The sequence below is a fragment of the Muntiacus reevesi genome, chromosome 18 (assembly GCF_963930625.1).
Source record: "Muntiacus reevesi chromosome 18, mMunRee1.1, whole genome shotgun sequence".
Lineage (NCBI taxonomy): Eukaryota > Metazoa > Chordata > Mammalia > Artiodactyla > Cervidae > Muntiacus > Muntiacus reevesi.
The window spans coordinates 39,837,679-39,854,710 of record NC_089266.1 but is presented as its reverse complement, the minus strand read 5'-3'; the positions used below and the strand labels follow the sequence as shown (position 1 = coordinate 39,854,710).

At 47.6% G+C, this 17,032-nt stretch overlaps 1 protein-coding gene across 2 annotated transcripts in view; it reads left to right on the top strand.

The window, feature by feature from the left end:
* Positions 1-17,032, top strand: part of NXN (nucleoredoxin) — a 158,178-nt gene that overhangs the window by 115,929 nt on the left and 25,217 nt on the right. The window lies entirely within an intron of this gene.

Genomic DNA, 17,032 nt, shown 5'->3' with positions numbered 1-17,032 from the left:
GGCTGGCAGAGAGCAGAGGCCCTTGTCCTCATTTGCTCTATCATCTTAGGTAAGTCATCTTGCTTCCATTTTTGCATCCGTAGCACAGGGAGGAGTTTGTTCCCCAGGGCCCCAGGATCCCATGGGGACAACAGAAGGGGCTTCGATAAGAAAGAGACTGGAAAGGGTTAACAGCATAAAGTCATTTTGCTTTCCTTTCACCAGAGTTTGAAGCAGTGAGGGCTCCGTGGTACACAGAGCCCTCCGTGCACGCATATCCCCACATCTGTCTTAGCTAGGAGTTGTTTACAAAGGACAGAAATCCGCTCAAGCTGGCATCTGTGGTTTGGGGCAGGCTCTCAGTTGTTAATCACATGAGCATCCAGATTCAGGAAATAGGGTTCAGCTGAGATGCGGCGGGACCAGAATGGGATCAGAAACAGGTCCCTGTCACCCTCAGGAGCTGTGCACTTTCGTTTGTGTCTCGATTCTCGACTCCCTGGTGTCTGTCTCCCACTCTTTCCCATTTCTGTTCCTTTGTGGGGAAGAGGGGCTGTAATACTGCGTTGCTTCCTTTCTTGTCCTTGGTCCACCAGGGCTAGTCCTGTCTCCATTTTACACAAGTTCGTGTCCCCATTCCACCACCGCCTAGTCAGTTTAGTTCAATTCAGTCACTCAGTCGTGTCCAACTCTTTGCGACCCCTTGGACTGCTACACACCAGGCTTCCCTGTCCATCACCAACTCCCAGAGCTTACTCATACTCATGTCCATTGAGTCGGTGATGCCATCCAACCATCTCATCCTCTATCGTCCCCTTTTCCTCCTGCCTTCAATCTTTCCCAGCATCAGGGTCTTTTCCAATGAATCAGTTCTTCGCATCAGGTGGCCAAAGTATTGGCGTTTCAGCTTCAACATCAGTCCTCCCAATGAACACCCAGGACTGATTTCCTCTAGGATGGACTGGTTGGATCTCCTTGCTGTCCAAGGGACTCTCAAGAGTCTTCTCCAACACCACAGTTCAAAAGCATCAATTCTTTGGTGCTCAGCTTTCTTTATAGTCCAACTCTCACATCCGTACATGACTACTGGAAAAACCATAGCCCTGATTAGACGGACTTCACGTTTTTCACATCCCTGCCACACTTAGAAACTGATCGCTGTGTGTCTTCTGGGATAAAGGGACAAGGCAGTTTGTCACCAGAGGCGAGGGACTCAGGCAGTGTGAGGTGGGGATCTGGCTGCCCCTAGGACTGACTGAGAGGATCAACATGGCATCTCCTCTAACCTCTTTGCAGATCTCTGGTCAGGGAGCTCTGCCCTTACTGAATCCAACTTTGTGTTCACTTTCTAAATTCCCAGGAGCAAGTGGGGATGGTCTCAGGTCAAGTGTCCACACCTGCTGCAGTCACCTGTGGCCTGGGGCTGGCACCAGAGACCAGACATGTCCCGGGGGTCCCTGCTGTGGGGGCGGTAGCGGGGGTAAGCAGGACAAGGGCTGGCATCCAGGTGGAATGTCTACATGGTGAGCAGGTCCAGGAACTCACTAGACTCCTTTTCTCCCTTGATGGCAGGGACCTTTGTCCTCAATCTCTATATCACCACAGCATCTGGTGTAAATACTTGGTAAGGTTTATTTAATTTAATTAATTGATTTTCTCTTTTGGCCGCATCATGCAGCATGTGGAATTTTAGTTCCACGACCAGAGATTGAACCCTCGCCCCCTGTAATGGAAGCACAGAGTCTTAGCCACTGGACCACCAGGGAAGTCCTTGGTAGGTTTTAGGCGCTTGAGAAATGTCTGTTGTGGAATGAGCGCCCAGGTCTGTGCGGGGTAGAGGCCTGACGTCCTGCCGAGCGTGACCTTGACCGATATGGGAACTCAGCTGCCTCCCGCCCCCTGCGTCACATCCTCAGACTCTGCTTCACCCCCGTTTCTCCAGGACACCTCACAACCAACCGGGGCCTTCCCGCTGTTTTCAGTCTTTCTTGTTACCATCTGAAGTCCCAAACCGAGAACCGTTAAGCAGCGAGGCAGGCTGCCTGTGTTTTTCTCAGAATGAGGCATTTGGAACCAATTGTGTGGTGGCCCCTTGGAGTTAGCTGTTTAGAAGTTAAACAACACACACTAACGCTGCATTGTGAAAATGTCTTTCCGGCCAGTGTCTTAGACTTTTGTGTTTCTGTGGAAACGCCCATCTAAATTTCCTGCTTGATTTTTTTTTTTCCTTTAATGGTCAGACATTAACTTGGCAAATACAGCTAATTTTTAAAATGCTGCTGATGTTAAAGCAAACAGCGACCATACCTTTCAGAGATAAGACATCAGCATTCAGTCATTGGAAATAAATTGGTGGTGGTTGACATCCTGCTGAGAGCGTAGAGACCCTTGGCTTAATTAATAATTTCATCTCAGATCCTTCACTCACCCTGTTTTATGACAGCTTTATTTAGCAGAGAGAGCGATGTGAACGGATGTTTCTTTGTAAGAATAGAGGGATGTAATACTTTGTTCTGTATTGACTCCCATATTTATTTCTGTATCGGGTCTGTAGCTCTTTCTTATTCTACATGAATCACTTGGATGCATAAATTCAAGGACATATGTTTGCAGCTCTCACACATCTGTCTTGAATTTCATCTTTTCCACCCTGTCTTCTACTTTCCAAACAATTTACCTCCCTCCTTCTCTCTCCCTGCTGTTATTTATTTCATTGTGCCGTGGAACCCTTTCATTTCAAGAGCTGACGGAGGGGAACAATGCAGGCCACACACTCCACTTCTATATAAAGGCATCTTGCAGCATGGTGAGCAAGCTTTGTGTCGGGTATGAGTCTTTTTGTTCAGGACACAGCTGGTCCGGAGCACACGGCAGCGTGGCTGACCCTGGCTTCGGAGCTCCGGGGGAGCCTGGCTCACTGGGTCCCCGGTGAGATAATGTTCCCATCATGGACCAGTCCAGCCCAACTGATGGCGGGCCTTCACGTGCCTGACTCCGGGCAGAATGGGCCCTTGTGCCTATCCTCTTTGATCTTTTTTTCCTGACTGGGAATTTCTCACATCATTGTAAATGTTTCTTTTCCTCCCCTTGTCATTTGGCTCCGTGGGGACTTCCTGAAGCAGGAAAGTGGTAACAAGGGGTTTAACCGGGCACTCAGAAAGTTCTGCCAAGAAACAGAGCTCTCTGTGCAGCCAGGGTAAAAAAAGAAAAACACCAAAGAACACCAAACAAAAAACCCTGATGAAATAACAATCAAATAGGAAATTGAAAGGAGTAATGTGCTGAGTGTTAATAGCTCCACGATGGAGCAGGTACGGATGTTGCTGAAATGATAAACATCTCTGAAATTCTCACAAGCCATACTTCCGGCCCCTGTTTCATTGGGAGAGAGGACATGGAAACTTCGCTCAGCCCGCTGACTTATAATTTACAGCACTCGGGTTCATAGGTGTTACACAATCGCATTCCTGATCTCCTGGAAGCCGAGGAAAGTTCTGAGCCTATCTGCCTGCTTTCTTTTTTGGATAGTAACTTATTTAGTAGCTGTTTAGGAACCACGATGAATACGTGAGAACAAAACACCAGCTTGCTTATTTTTCATGCTGCATCTATAGAGTCAAAGGTGAGAAGCTGGTAAACGTACTTCCTTGACCTGAACATCGCCATCATTTTTGTTGTCATCATCATTGTTGTGTTCATCAGGATGTATTGAGTACCTGCCAGGTGTAAGGCACTGACATGCAAAAGCAGCATAAGATTTAGTGCCCTGGAGGGAGTCGTCAGATGAAAGAGCTACAATATGGTCTTTGGTTTTGACCCCTGAGAGAAGGAACACAGTAGGATTCTAGAAGGGTGGGGATCGCTTTTGCTATTGACTTGCTTGATCACCTCACATCTTTCAGTTCTCTTGTTCCCATGATCTGTGACATCTCCCTCTCTCTCTTTCATTGGATCTTTTCACTGTGGTACCTGGCCCTACGGGTTCAGTTGTGGACAGTTGATCTGTGGAGGATATGTCTGTCATGCAAGCGCTGAGTTTGAGAGTCAGTAGAGGATCAGAACCTGGAGCTCCAAGGTCGTGGCTTGTCAGCCAACCCAGAACTAAGGAGGCTAGGGGAGCTCTGTTGTCCTCCTGCCAGAGCCTGCACTAACACCGTCTCCTGAGGGAAGGCCTATTTTAGATGAAGACTGTTAGTATGGATTTTAATCTTATTTGTTTATTTGTTTATTTGACCAGCCCACATGTGTGGCTTTCGGAATCTTTGTTCCCCGACCAGATCAAACCCATGCCTCCTGCAATGGAAGAGCGGAGTTGTAACTGTTGGGCCTCCAGGGAGTTCCCTGTGTTTTTATTTAAAACATTTTAAAATTAAAACCTTGCTGACATTTTTGTTTTGTTTTGTTTTTGGCAAGAATCCTTTTATCAGCTATAGCCAGTTCCTAAATTTGATGGCCTTACATTTTGCATTGAATCATGGTTGTGGGGGGATGAATTGATGGCATCTACCATTTTTGGCTAAGGAGTGGTGGAAGTGGGAGATACCACTGCTTTGACATGCAGCTTCTGCCAGCAGAATCCCCAAACCCACAAGGAACAGCCCTTCTCCTTCCCCAAAGTCCTTATTCCTACGATTCCTCTCTTTCCTTTTTGTTTTGTTTTTAACCTTCTTTTTTTCCCCCAGAATTTATTTCTCTTTGGTATGAACTCAAACATTCTGGGTTGAACCTATGAGGTGACACATTTCTCAAAGGAGGTGGCAGACCCCAAGAGCCCAGTGTTCCAGCAAAAACACACTGCTCAGAGTGAATGTGGGCAGACTTTCCTAAGAATGTCAACAGAGGGGGGCTCCACCATGATACAAACCACAAAAACCCTGTCCCCGCTCAGAAGCAATGGCCTCGGGACGCGGTCTCTTCCATTCCAAACCAGTTCTGGCTCCTTGTCCTCTCTCCTCTGAAAACTCCCGGGCCCTCTTCTTTAGTTCTGCTTCCTTGCCGGCATCTGTCATTCTTAGCCACCCCCTTGCTGTTCCAAACCACTCTGGCCCAGTAGAGGCTTTCATACCAGATGGGGCTTGAGGAAATCCCTCCATCAGCTTGTGAAACTGCAGCACGGGGAAGCGGAGCAGCCTCTTCGTCTGTGGTGTCGGCCAGAAAGAACTTGGCAGCCATATGTCCCTTTGTGCTCCCAGCAACTGCTCATCTCCTGGCCTGTTGAGTCATTACAGCAGGAAGTTGTGTGGCAGAGTCAATGAACCTCTTTAATTGGTGTTGCAAGTGGAACCAGGTTCCAAGTGTTTGGGGACCAGGACTCTCCAAGCCCGAGGTGAGTGAGAGGGATCAGGAAATATTTTGCAGTTTAGCACTTTTGAAAGAGTAAGAAGAAAACATGTGCATCTTCTGTCTTTATATTTGTGGGCATCATTTTTCCCAGCTTTCACCTTTTTAAAAAAAATTTTTAAAATAATTTATTTTTAATGTTTTGGCTGTACCTCATAGGTGAGGAACCTTAGTTCCCTGACCAGGGATTGAACCCTCCACCACCTCCCCACCTACCGCCACCTCCAGCCCCCAGCTTTGGAGGCACAGTCTTAACCACTGGACCACCAGGGAAGTCCCTGTCATCATTGCTTGTCTCGTTCATTTGTTGCTGGTGGTGGTGATTGAAGCCAGTTCGAAGGTGCAGTTTTCTGAAAGATTTAGTAGCAGACTTGTCTGGTGAGTGACTCCCAGGAGGAAAGGAGATAGAGGCCCTGGCCACTGTGTCTTAGAGCACTTCTTAACTGCTAGTTGTAGACAGGACGCAACCTCTTTCATGACCACCCACTGTGGCTTCGTCACCAGAGTCACAAAGCTGCAGCCCACTGCTGGAGCTGGCAGCCAGGCCCCAGGTCTCCAAAACACATGAAATACCACTTTTTAAATGTTTATCTTCTTTCTTTTTTAATTTTTTTTTTTTAGCCACACCACACAGGCCTGTGGGATACTAATTCCCTACGAGGGATTGAACCCACCCCCACCCCCCCAGTGAAATTGTAGAGTTCTAACCATTGAACTGCCAGGGAAGTCCCCATTAAATGTCTTATCTTCTCATGCCCACTAGCGTGGCCACCATCAGCCGCTTTTGTCCCGGGTGGTCATGGTTAGACTGAGTGGCCATTTCTTAGTTGTTCTGCCACTCTCCAGTTAGGAGAAAGAAGGATCCACGGGCTGGATGCTGGTCTGGAAAGTGTCTATGTTTATGTGAAGAAGGGGAGCTTTTGCCCCTCCCAGAGCCACTGCCGGAGAGGCAGAGCCTCCTCTGCTCCCCCTTCCTTCATCAGAGTCCATCTGCTTACCTTCTGTCAGGAGGTCTCTTACAAACCATTCTGTATTTATTTGTGTGGATTATTCTGGGCCCCATCCCTGGCAGGGACTGGTGGCCCTATGGTGTCCTGATTGTTATTGTCAAACACTGCTTTCTCTTTTTTTTTAAGGAATTTTTAAAAAATATAGTTGAGTTTCAGCTGTAAAGTGATTCAGTTATAGATAGATACAGATATTCTTTTTCATATTCTTTTCCCTTATAGGTTGTTACAAAATATTGAATATAGTTCTCTGTGCTATATAGTAGGTCCTTGTTAGTTATCCATTTTATGTATAGTAGTGGAATGCTTGGAGAAGGCACTGGTGACCCACTCTAGTACTCTTGCCTGGAGAATCCCATGGACGGAGGAGCCTGGTAGGCTGCAGTCCATGGGGTCGCTAAGAGTCAGACACGACTAAGCAACTTCACTTTCACTTTTCACTTTCATGCTTTGGAGAAGGAAATGGCAACCCACTCCAGTGTTCTTGCCTGGAGAATCCCAGGGATGGCGGAGCCTGGTGGGCTGCCGTCTATGGGGTCACACAGAGTCGGACACGACTGAGGTGACTTAGCAGCAGCAGCAGTGGAATGCTGCTTATTAAGTGCTCTTGGAGTTTGATTATGTGCAGGGTTTGTTGCTGTAAATGGACTTTCATCAGCAAGATTTCATCAGATTCCATACCAACAGAATCTGGAAGGACACACATTAGAAGCGTTCTCATTTGAGTGTTTACGGTATGCCAGGGATGGTTCTAAGCATGTCATGTGTATTACTTATCCTCATCGTAACTCGAGGAAGTAGGTACAACACCACCACCTTGCCATTGAAGAGAGTGAGGCTTGAGAGGCTGTGTGATTTGCCCAAGTGGCAGAGCCAGCATTCAGGCCCAGGCCACTTGCCTGCAGAGCCTGTGCTCCCAGCCACTACATGTGTTTCCCTCCTGTGCTGTTGCAGTGAGGCTTGGGGGGACCTGGAACACAGAGGTCAGCTCGGAGGAAGGATGAAGGGGCAGGGGTGGTTCTGTGTTGGCCCTAAAAGAAGCACAGTGTGCACCCCGCATCCTGGGAACTGGCAGGTCTTTGACAGCACTTCGGAGTGACAAGTTAAGACGGAAGCAGAGCTTGCCGTCACCTCATGAGGTGTATGTGGTGGACGGCTGGCTCTGACGAGGACAGACGTTTCTTAGATAAAGAGATAAAAGGAAGGAGCAGCATATCAGATCTGCAACCTCACACTAGCAGCAGCGTGATTTCTGTTGTAAAAAGAGGATCTTGCAGAGCAAAGTGAGGCTGTTACAAATTTAACATGTTCCCACAGCACCAGGCTGGGAGTGGGCAGCACTCACTCTGTGGGGTGGGCTTCCCAGGTGGTGCGGTGGTAAAGGATCCACCTGCCAGTGCAGGAGACGCGAGTTCGATCCCTGGTTCGGGAAGATCCTCTGGAGAAGGACATGGCAACCCACTCCAGTATCCTTGCCTGGGAGATCCCTTGGACAGAGGAGACTGACGGACTACAGTCCATGGGGTCGCAAAAGAGTCGGACACGACTTAATGACTAAACAGTGAAGACAGCTCTATAGGGCTGTCTCCTGGCCTGGGTCCTCTGTCTGCGGGTGTCCCAAAATGACACAAGGCGTAAGAAGTTATTTCTCCCATCCTTCCTCTGTCGGAATGAGAAACAACAGCTGACGTGGGTGCTACATGGAGTTAGTGGGGTCAGCACATTTTTCCACTTAGTGTCAAGGAAAAATGGCAGTGTCCTCTTTAGACCTCATCATCATTTATGACATTTATTGAACACTCGCTGTATATCAGGCAGTGTTCTAAGTCTTATATGTGTATTAATCATTAATTCATTCTAACAACAGCAATATGGAGCAGGTTATTTTTATCCTCACTTTACTCAAGATTTAGAGGCTCAGAGAGGTAAAGAAACTTGTCCCAGGTCACCCAGCAGACATGCAGCAGAGTTGGGATTTGAACCCAAGCATTCTGGCTCCAGAACCATGTTCTTAACCATTTTACCTACACCATACTGTGCTCCGATAGACAGAAGTACTGAAAAAAGATTTGAGTGACCCACAGGGACCAAACTCAGCCCAGAGCTGTTGGTTCGTGGGGCTGCCCCTGCTTGGAATCACAGTGGTTTCATGGAGGATGTTTGAAACAGTTAAGCGTGTTTGATTGAACACACAGAGCCGTTCCTGGCACGTTCCCTAAACTAGGATGGAGCCAGGCTTCCTTCTGGCCCCTTTGCTCACTTCTCCTGGCAGTTGCTGTGTGTTAATGCCTGTACAGAAGTAGTTGTAAAATAGCTCTAACATTGACCGTTTTTACCATTTTCTACTTCTAAACAGTAATGTTCCTAAAGGCAGACCTGGTGTCTGTCTCACCCGCTTCGTGTCCCGTGCAGTGCTTTGATTAGTGTTGAATGTTATTCACGCTTGATGAGTCTCTGCTGGATTGGACAGCCCACCTAGGTAAATCAGCTGGAAAACTTACCATTCTGAGATCTGGGGAAACGAAGAGTAGATTTCTAACATCTCTTCTACCCAGTTCTTCTAGTCTTTCTCTTTCACTAGAGTAGCAGAGACAGACCCAGGAGGGTGTGCGGTATATTTCACACCTAGCCCTTTGCACGAAGAGGCGTGGATGTGTTATTTTGTAAACCTCTTGCTCTACGACCCTTAGGGCACAGGGGCCTCCTTCTGAACACAGCTGTAGTGAAGGGGAAATTGATTGTTAATCTAGTTTCAGAGATGTGTCCGCTGGGAGGGCTTTGATTTCTCAATAGCCTGGTGCAGGTTCCAATCAGCCCAGCCCAGCCCACCCGCACCTCTTCCTTGATCTCACCAGTCCTTTCTCTGTGTTGGCTCCAGGCAGAAGGAGAGCTGGAGAAGGGAGGGGATCAGAGTCACTGTTAGATAAAGGGAGACCAGCTCTCATTCCACCAGCACTGGCTTTGAGTGATGTGTTCTGCAATTTAAAGAGAATAAGGAACGCCTCTCCAAGTCTCCCAAAAGCACAAGGAAGAAGCCCTTTAAATGGCTCAACTTGACTGTGTCGCTGGGCAACCAGTCTGTCTGGCCTGTCCACAGAATTTCCTCTCTCCCTTTCTTCCTTCCGTTCAATCATTTCTCCATTTGCTCACCATTGTTTACTGAACCAGGTAACATGTGCCAAGCACTGTACTTGGCCAGCTGCTGTACCAGGCTGGGGGACTGCAGTCTTAGGCCAAATCACACACTGGGACTCCTGCCTCAGAAGCAAGGCTTGGTCTTAACTCCGGGGATATGAGGACAGGGTCCCAGTAGAGCGTTTAGAATGACCCTGGAATAACAATAACAACAGCAACAATAGAAGCTAACGCCTATTAGTACCTAATTGGGGTCATGCCCTATTCCTTTTTGTCTTGGCTCTGCCATGTGGCATGCAGGATCTTAGTTCCCCAACCAGGGATCAAACCTGAGCCCCTTGGCATGAAAGCTTGGAGTCTTAGCCACCAGACCGCCAGGGAAGTCCCTGGCGCTATTCTAAACACTTTACACATCTACTCTTCACAACAGCCCAGTGAAACGTAGGAGCTGTCATCTCCATTTTGCAAGTGAGAAAACTAAGAAAGGTGCCTGAGGTCACCAACTAGCAAGTGGCAGGAGCAGAGTTGGACCTGGGCTCCCGAGCCTGTGCTGAGCAACCTCCAGTGTCCACGCCATCGTGACACTGGGCAGTAGGACCTGGGGTGGCGGTTCCCTCTGACTCTGCATGTATAATGGGCTGTGGTCGTGTTTGGTGAGAAGGGGTGGGGACACTTTTGAGGCTCTGTTTTCACAGACTACTTACAAAGAGGATGGTGTTGACTGTGGCCAACCTTCGGTGGAAGGGCCGGGGTGAGGTCTGCCTAAGAAGGTTCCGGCTGACCTTGCCAAAGGGCCGGCTGATGAATCCGCCATCTGTGTTAGCTTTGGCTTGATCCCACAGTTTCGCAGCAGCTGTTGAGAAATAAAAACTTAGTCCCCCAGTCAAGTGCAAGACCCAAGCCTCCAAATGAGAGGCGGATTCCATGTTACCCTCAGGAGCTAGGGCTTCTCAGAAATGGCCGGGTGGCATTTCCCTGTGGCAAGCGCGAGTGCTGACTAATCCCTCCAGGGTTTCTGATCAGCTCGGCTTCAGAGTCTGCATTTTTACAGTTTACAAGTTCCCAATCCCATCCCTTTTGATTTTTGCTTCGTAGTTTCGTGGGTCACTGTAACAGCGTCTCTGGACAACATTCCTGGGACAATAGTTCCAACCACAGCCCTGGATCGCTAACCAGAACCAGCCGCCAGGCTGAGGAATGGGAACTGTTAAGTAACCCGATAGCCCGGTTTGTCATCTTTTTTTTGCTTTGGGCCAAGTCGAACTAATCTTGTCTCCTGTTTCTTTTTGTCTGTTTCATCTTTGCTGCCTTGCTTCTGGATTCTAGGCTCTGGGCATTTGCTGGGAACCCATTCTCTCGGGGTTGCCTGGCCTCTGGGTAGCTGGGTGGACGCTGTGCCAGGACAGTCACTGAAGAGAGAGCAGGCTTTGGATGGAAGTCACGGGGTCTCTCCTGCCTGCCGCAGTGCCGGTCACTGTGGCCCTTCTGATGAGCCTGCTCAGTAGCTCTTCGTCTTTTCTCCCCTGACCACCTGGAAGGAGTTCTTGCCCTCAGTCCACCTCCCTGGTCCAGGCGCCGGGACGGAACCTCCTGACTCAGCTTGTCTCCCTCCTACGCTCCTTGGTAGCAGACTGTATGGTATTTCACACTTTCAAGCAGAATCAGACGCGGGGTCAGAGTTCTCTTAAGAGAGAAAAGCAAAATCCAGAGCGTCAGCTTAAAAAATAAATATCCAGATGCCCCTTAAAATCTGGAAATCCAAAATGGGAAATGGATGAAAGAAAAAGGGGAGGGGGGAAGACATCAGACCACATAAATCTGGCCCCCAAATATGTATGTGTTTGTAGAAAGTGCTTATGGCAAAAAGACCACTGGCTACAGAAGGAAATCCTCCACTTTCTGAGGAGTTTTATATGCAGCCTACCCTACGGTTGATTGATTTAACTTTAAAATTGAGTTGACAGGAAAATGTTTTTTGAAAAGGATGCTGACAAGACAAGGGGGAAATAAGCATAAATTTGATTCAGATATTAATGATGTGTCCCATGTGTGTAATGCTTTAGTTTTCAGAGCGTCTCCACACACGTTACCTCGTTTAAGCTCCGTATTCATCCTGTGATGTGTGTATGACCATGCTCGGCCAGAAGGTGTGACCTGCCCAAGGTGTAGTACTGACATCTATTGAGATGTCCCGGCAGGATGGAAACCCAGCCCCTCTGAAGCCTGTTGACTTATTCCACCACCGTTTTTTTTCCTCCCAAGGAGAACTTGGAGATAACGTAGAAGCACTTATGCTCCTGACTGTATTTAAATGCTCTAACATCATATCAAGGAGGACTTTGAACTCATTTCTTGGGGATCCTTAAAAAAAAAGTGACATTAGCACTCTGTCCTAGGTGGTTCTGCTCTTCACCACCCTGAAGGCAAAGGGATGAATCAGAGACCACCGATGGTACTCAGCTCTGAACTAGCTGGGGAAGATGGCAGCCGCATGTAGTGTGGTTTTAACATTCTGCCTTTCACCATTTCATCATCTTAGAGTTTAGGCAAATGCTGATTCTTATTAGGGGAAATATTCACGACAAGAGTAAAGATGAGGCAATGTCATAGTTCTCCCAATTGAATCAAGGTTGAGCCATGTACTAAAGTGAACTGTTTAAAAGAAGGTGATCTTTTTCCGGAGTCCATAGAGCTCTTAGAATCAGACAGGTTTAATCACAGGCTTCAAGAAATTCACAAACTCTATGAAATTACAGACTTTTTCATATATAGGTATTTTCCTCTGGGGAAAGAATCTGTATGTAACTTTTATCATCAACAATGACTGTGACCCCAAAATGGTTATGAAACCAGAGTCTTAAGAGGGCTTTTTGGAAACCTTGAGTGGACTTGAGATGTCACCCACACTTGAAAAGGTACAGAGATGAGTCTTGGTGATCATTTCTTTAGCGCATTTCCAGTTGGCATAAAAGAATCATCAAAGCGGACCTGTGGGACTTTTCTAACACAAGGTTCTCTTTCTGATTCAGGTATCAAAATGAACATGGCTGGAATGATCATTCCTATGCCTCCTGCACAGTTTCAGAGCAGAGTAACCAGGATACTACAACTGAGACAGATCATCCCAAGCAAATATGATATGACAGTAACTTGTGCTTAGTCGCTCAGTTGTGTCCGACTCTTTGCAAACCCATGGACTGTAGCCCGCCAGGCTCCTCTGTCCATGGGATGTTTTCCAGGAAAGAATGCTGGAGTGGGTTGCCGTTTCCTCCTCCAGGAGATCTTCCCGACTCAGGGATCGAACCCACGTCTCCTGCGGCTCTTGAATTGCAGACAGATTCTTTACTGCGGAGTCATCAGGGAAGCCTGATATTACTGTACCTCCCATCTTTAAAATACCCTCCCTTTGACCTCATCAGGTGTTTTTCTTGCTTCAATCCCATTTCTTTTCTCCCTTTACAGCAAAACTCTTAAAGAGAATTGCCTGTAGTCACTGCCTCAGCCCCTTATCTGCCATTTTCTCCTCTTTTTATAACCTTTCTTTCTGTTGTTCTCCTCTTGATGTTTCACATGTTGGCAGGAGTACTCGGACTTGTCTGGGTCCCAGGCCCACTGTAGGCGTGTGTGTTGGATAGAGGTGCTGTCTCTCTTCATTCCAGTCTGTCTGTCAGCTTCACCCCTGCGCTGACTACCCTCCCCCCGACCCCATCAAGATCACGTGTGACCACCGGTCCGTTCTCTATTCTCATCGTGCTCAACATCTCCGCAGCATTTGACCCAGTGACCTACACTCTCCTCTCTCACTTTCCACGCCTGCCTATTGGGACACCAGAGTCCCCTTTTTTTCCTGTGTCTCTCATCACTCCTCAGCCTGCCGTGGGTGTCCCTGGCTCTCTGCTAAGGGTCCCTTTTCCTCTGATGCCATGCCTTCTCCTCAGAATGACCTCACCTGGGGCCCATGGCCCCTAATGGCATCTAGGCACTGAGGATCCCTGATTGGTATCTCATACCCTGCACCCCCCAGTCTGGATTTCTTTTTATTTCTTCATTTTTTTAAACAGTAACTTTTCTTACTTATTTGTTTGGCTGTGTCAGGTCTTAGTTGAGGCATGCAGTGTCTTCGTTGCATCACGTGGGATCTTCTGCTGTGTCACATGGACTCTAGTTGTGGCACATGGGCTCCAGAGTGGGGGCTCTGTAGTTGCATTGTTGTGGGTTTAGTTGCCCTGTGGCATGTGGGAGCTTAGTTCCCTGACCAGGGCTCAAACCTGTGTTTCTTGAGTTGCAAGGTGGGTTCCTAACTACTATACCACCAGGGAAGTCCCTACTCTAGATTTATAAACCAGGTGCCTACTTGAAATCTCCACTTGCATGTCTAATAGACACCTCAAAGATAGAACAGCTTGATTTTTCTATCTTGATTTTTCCCCTCTCAAACTTCTTGCTCTGCCACTGTTCCTCATCATGGTTAGTGGAACTCCTTGACACATTTTTGCTCAAGCCTCCAAGCCACAGTACAGTACCCCCTTGACCTTTTTCTTTCCCTCACACCTTCCTTACATCCATTTGTCAACCTCCGCTATTGACTGTCTTCAAAATGCACCGCCATGTCCTCACTTTCTGTGCTGCTACAGCCCAGGTCCTTGTCACTGCTCTCCTCTCCTGCCTGGGCCCTTGGCAGTGGTCTCCCCAGTTGGTCTTCCCCTGATGTCTGTCTGTTCACAGCGGCCACAGTGACCTTTTAAAAGATAAACCACCTTGCACCACTCGCCTTAACCCTCAGCACCTTCCTATTACAGTTGGCCCTGAGTATCCTGGATTGGTTCCAGGATCCTCACAGATACTAAAATCCGTGGATGCTCCAGTCTCCTATACAAAATAGTGTGGTAGTTGCATATGACCTACATATACCACGTCCTCAGGTATACTTTACATCATCTCTAGATTGCTTATAATACCTAATACAGTGTACATGTAACACACATAGTTATACATATGACGTAAGACTGTATCAACAGTTGCCTGTGGTTGGCAAATTCAAGCTTTGATTTTTGGAACTTTCTTGATTTTTTTTTTTTTTCTGAACATTTTTGATCTATACTTGGTTGAATCTGCATATAAGGAACCTGTAGATATGGAGCGCTGACTGTATGCTTAGAATAAAATTCCATTATTTTTACCAGTCTACAGGACCTGAAACATCCAGTCTGTGAGTGCCCTTCTGGCCTCACTGTGACCCCTGACTGTCTGGCTGTGTCCACTCTTGTCTTCCCCATTCAGCCTTCCCCCATTTGCATATGACTTTTTCATGCTATTACTGAGGTCTGCTCAAATGCCAGTTCTTCAAAGATTCCTTCCAGAGCAGTCACTAAAACGTGTACTGCTCCACCCAACATTACCTATAAGTGCTTGAAATTATATTCATATAATATATATATTCATATTATGTTGTAGCTGCATCGGGTCTTAGTTGCAGCACACAGGACCTTCGTTGCAACATGTGGGCTCTCTAGTTGTAACGTGCAGGCTTAGTTGCTCTGTGGCATGTGAGATTTTACTTTCCCGGACCAAAGGGTCAGACTTGTGGCCCCTGCATTGCCAGATGGATTCTAAACCACTAGACCACTGGACCATAAGTCAGGGATATGTCCCTGCTTTGTTTATTCTTGTATCCCTTGTGCTTAGACCAGGGTTGGCACATAGTAAGTGCTCAGATAATATCTGTTGAATGAATTTTAGCACTCTTGTAAAAAAACATGTATCGGAAAAAGCAGTGTATTTATAACTGTGAGATATATGTATATCTCCTAAACATCAGTAAGTATAATAAAGATGAGCAAAAAAAATGAGGCATCATTTTTTTTTTCCTATCCAATTGAAAAAAAAAACCAATGCTAGTGATAACAGTTGGTGAGAGTACCAGGAAATGGGTGCTCTGATTTACCATTGGTGGAAATATAAAATCGTCTAAGCTTTCATAAATGATGAGTCATTGGTGATTTTTATCTCAATTTTTGTGTCTGTGTTTCCCATTTTCTTACATAGTTACTTTTCTCCCCCAATAATTCCTTTTTAAATCAGAAAAATCTGATAATTTTAATCCCCACCCCTCTCCTCTTTCTCTCTTTTTTTTTTTTATTAATCTGACTGGATCCTGGTACAAGCAAATTTATAAACCTGATCCCAACGGTAGAATGGTCTTGTTTTGTTGTTGAGCCTCTCAGAATGTTTCTTCTGAATCCTGTATCAGGATTCTCAAGATGGTGCAAAATCAGTCACTGAAAATTGTGTGTGCAGAGTCACTCTTGATCAGAAATCCTGGCTGGTTTGGGGTGCCCATTGGAAATGTGGGGCTGGGAAAAACATGCAGCCTTAATGGGGGCCCACCCAGTTAAAGCTGGGGTCCTACAACACTTCCTGCCAAGACCCAGGTCTCCACAGGCAGGGGAAACCTCCCATTTCTTGTCCGATAGATACTCTGCCTGACTCCCTGGCTGCTTGGGACTGAGTTGAAAACAATGATCACAGCCACACACGCCTTTCCGTCTGCTGTGTGTGGCTGATGCCCGTTTCCCTCGACACCTCCACGCCCTGTTCTGCCAGCGCCCACACAGCCAGCCCTCCTGTCTGGGCCCCAGATGCCCAGAGGGAGGCTTGCAGGTGACTCACCATTGGGCCATCCTGCGGTCTCCCCTTGTTTCTTTCTTCTCTGGAGGTGCACTGTTACGTTTGATGTTTCGTTTCATTATGTCATTTTCTGGACTTGGCAGTCCAGTTCCAGAGTACCTGGCGGCTCATCTGAGCAGCGTCCACCCAGATGTCTGGGGGCTTACCGAAGAGCCAGCACACGCTGGGCTGCTAGCCCTGGGATGTCGCCTTCATGCTTTCTCAGCCTCGGTCCTCTTCGACCTTGGCCCTCTGACAGCTGGCACCGCTGACCGCAGGAACCTGCCAAGGACCAGGGGTTGTTTTGAGTGGCACGGGGAACTGAGGGTTGGGGCTGGCTGAGGTGTTCGCAGGCCGAGTGGCACACGCTTAGAGCAACTACCGATAGTCCCTCTGCAAGGACCTGGTGAAGTGGGGAGAGGGGCTGATTTCAGTATTGGTCACCTACTGGATACCCTCGTCCCTTCTCCCTTGGGGCCAAGGGGACGCAGCCCAGCACCTGCCTGCTGATCGGGTGGAGAGTCGCTAATAAAAAGCCCCGCTTCCTGCCTCAACCACCTGGTGGATATCTGATTGTGTGTGAAACATGCCTGATCCATCTTCATTATGCTTCTTAGAGACAGTGCCTGTGGGGGAGGTAGAAGCGAAAAGACCACCAGGATAAGTGTGGTCCTCTGTTGGCGTCTGCTGTGACTTGAGCCTGGTTGGGACTCAGACCCAGGGTCCCCTCCACTGTCTCAGACCTCAGGGATAAGTGGGATTGGAGCTTCTCTTGTCCCTTTTGCCCAGCCAGCCCTGCTCTTAGTCAGTAATTCATTTATCTGTACCTTCATGTTTTCCAGCCTGTCTATCCTTCAGGAGGCTCCAAAGAACTCTGCCATTTTGAATTTAACCACCTTCTTTGA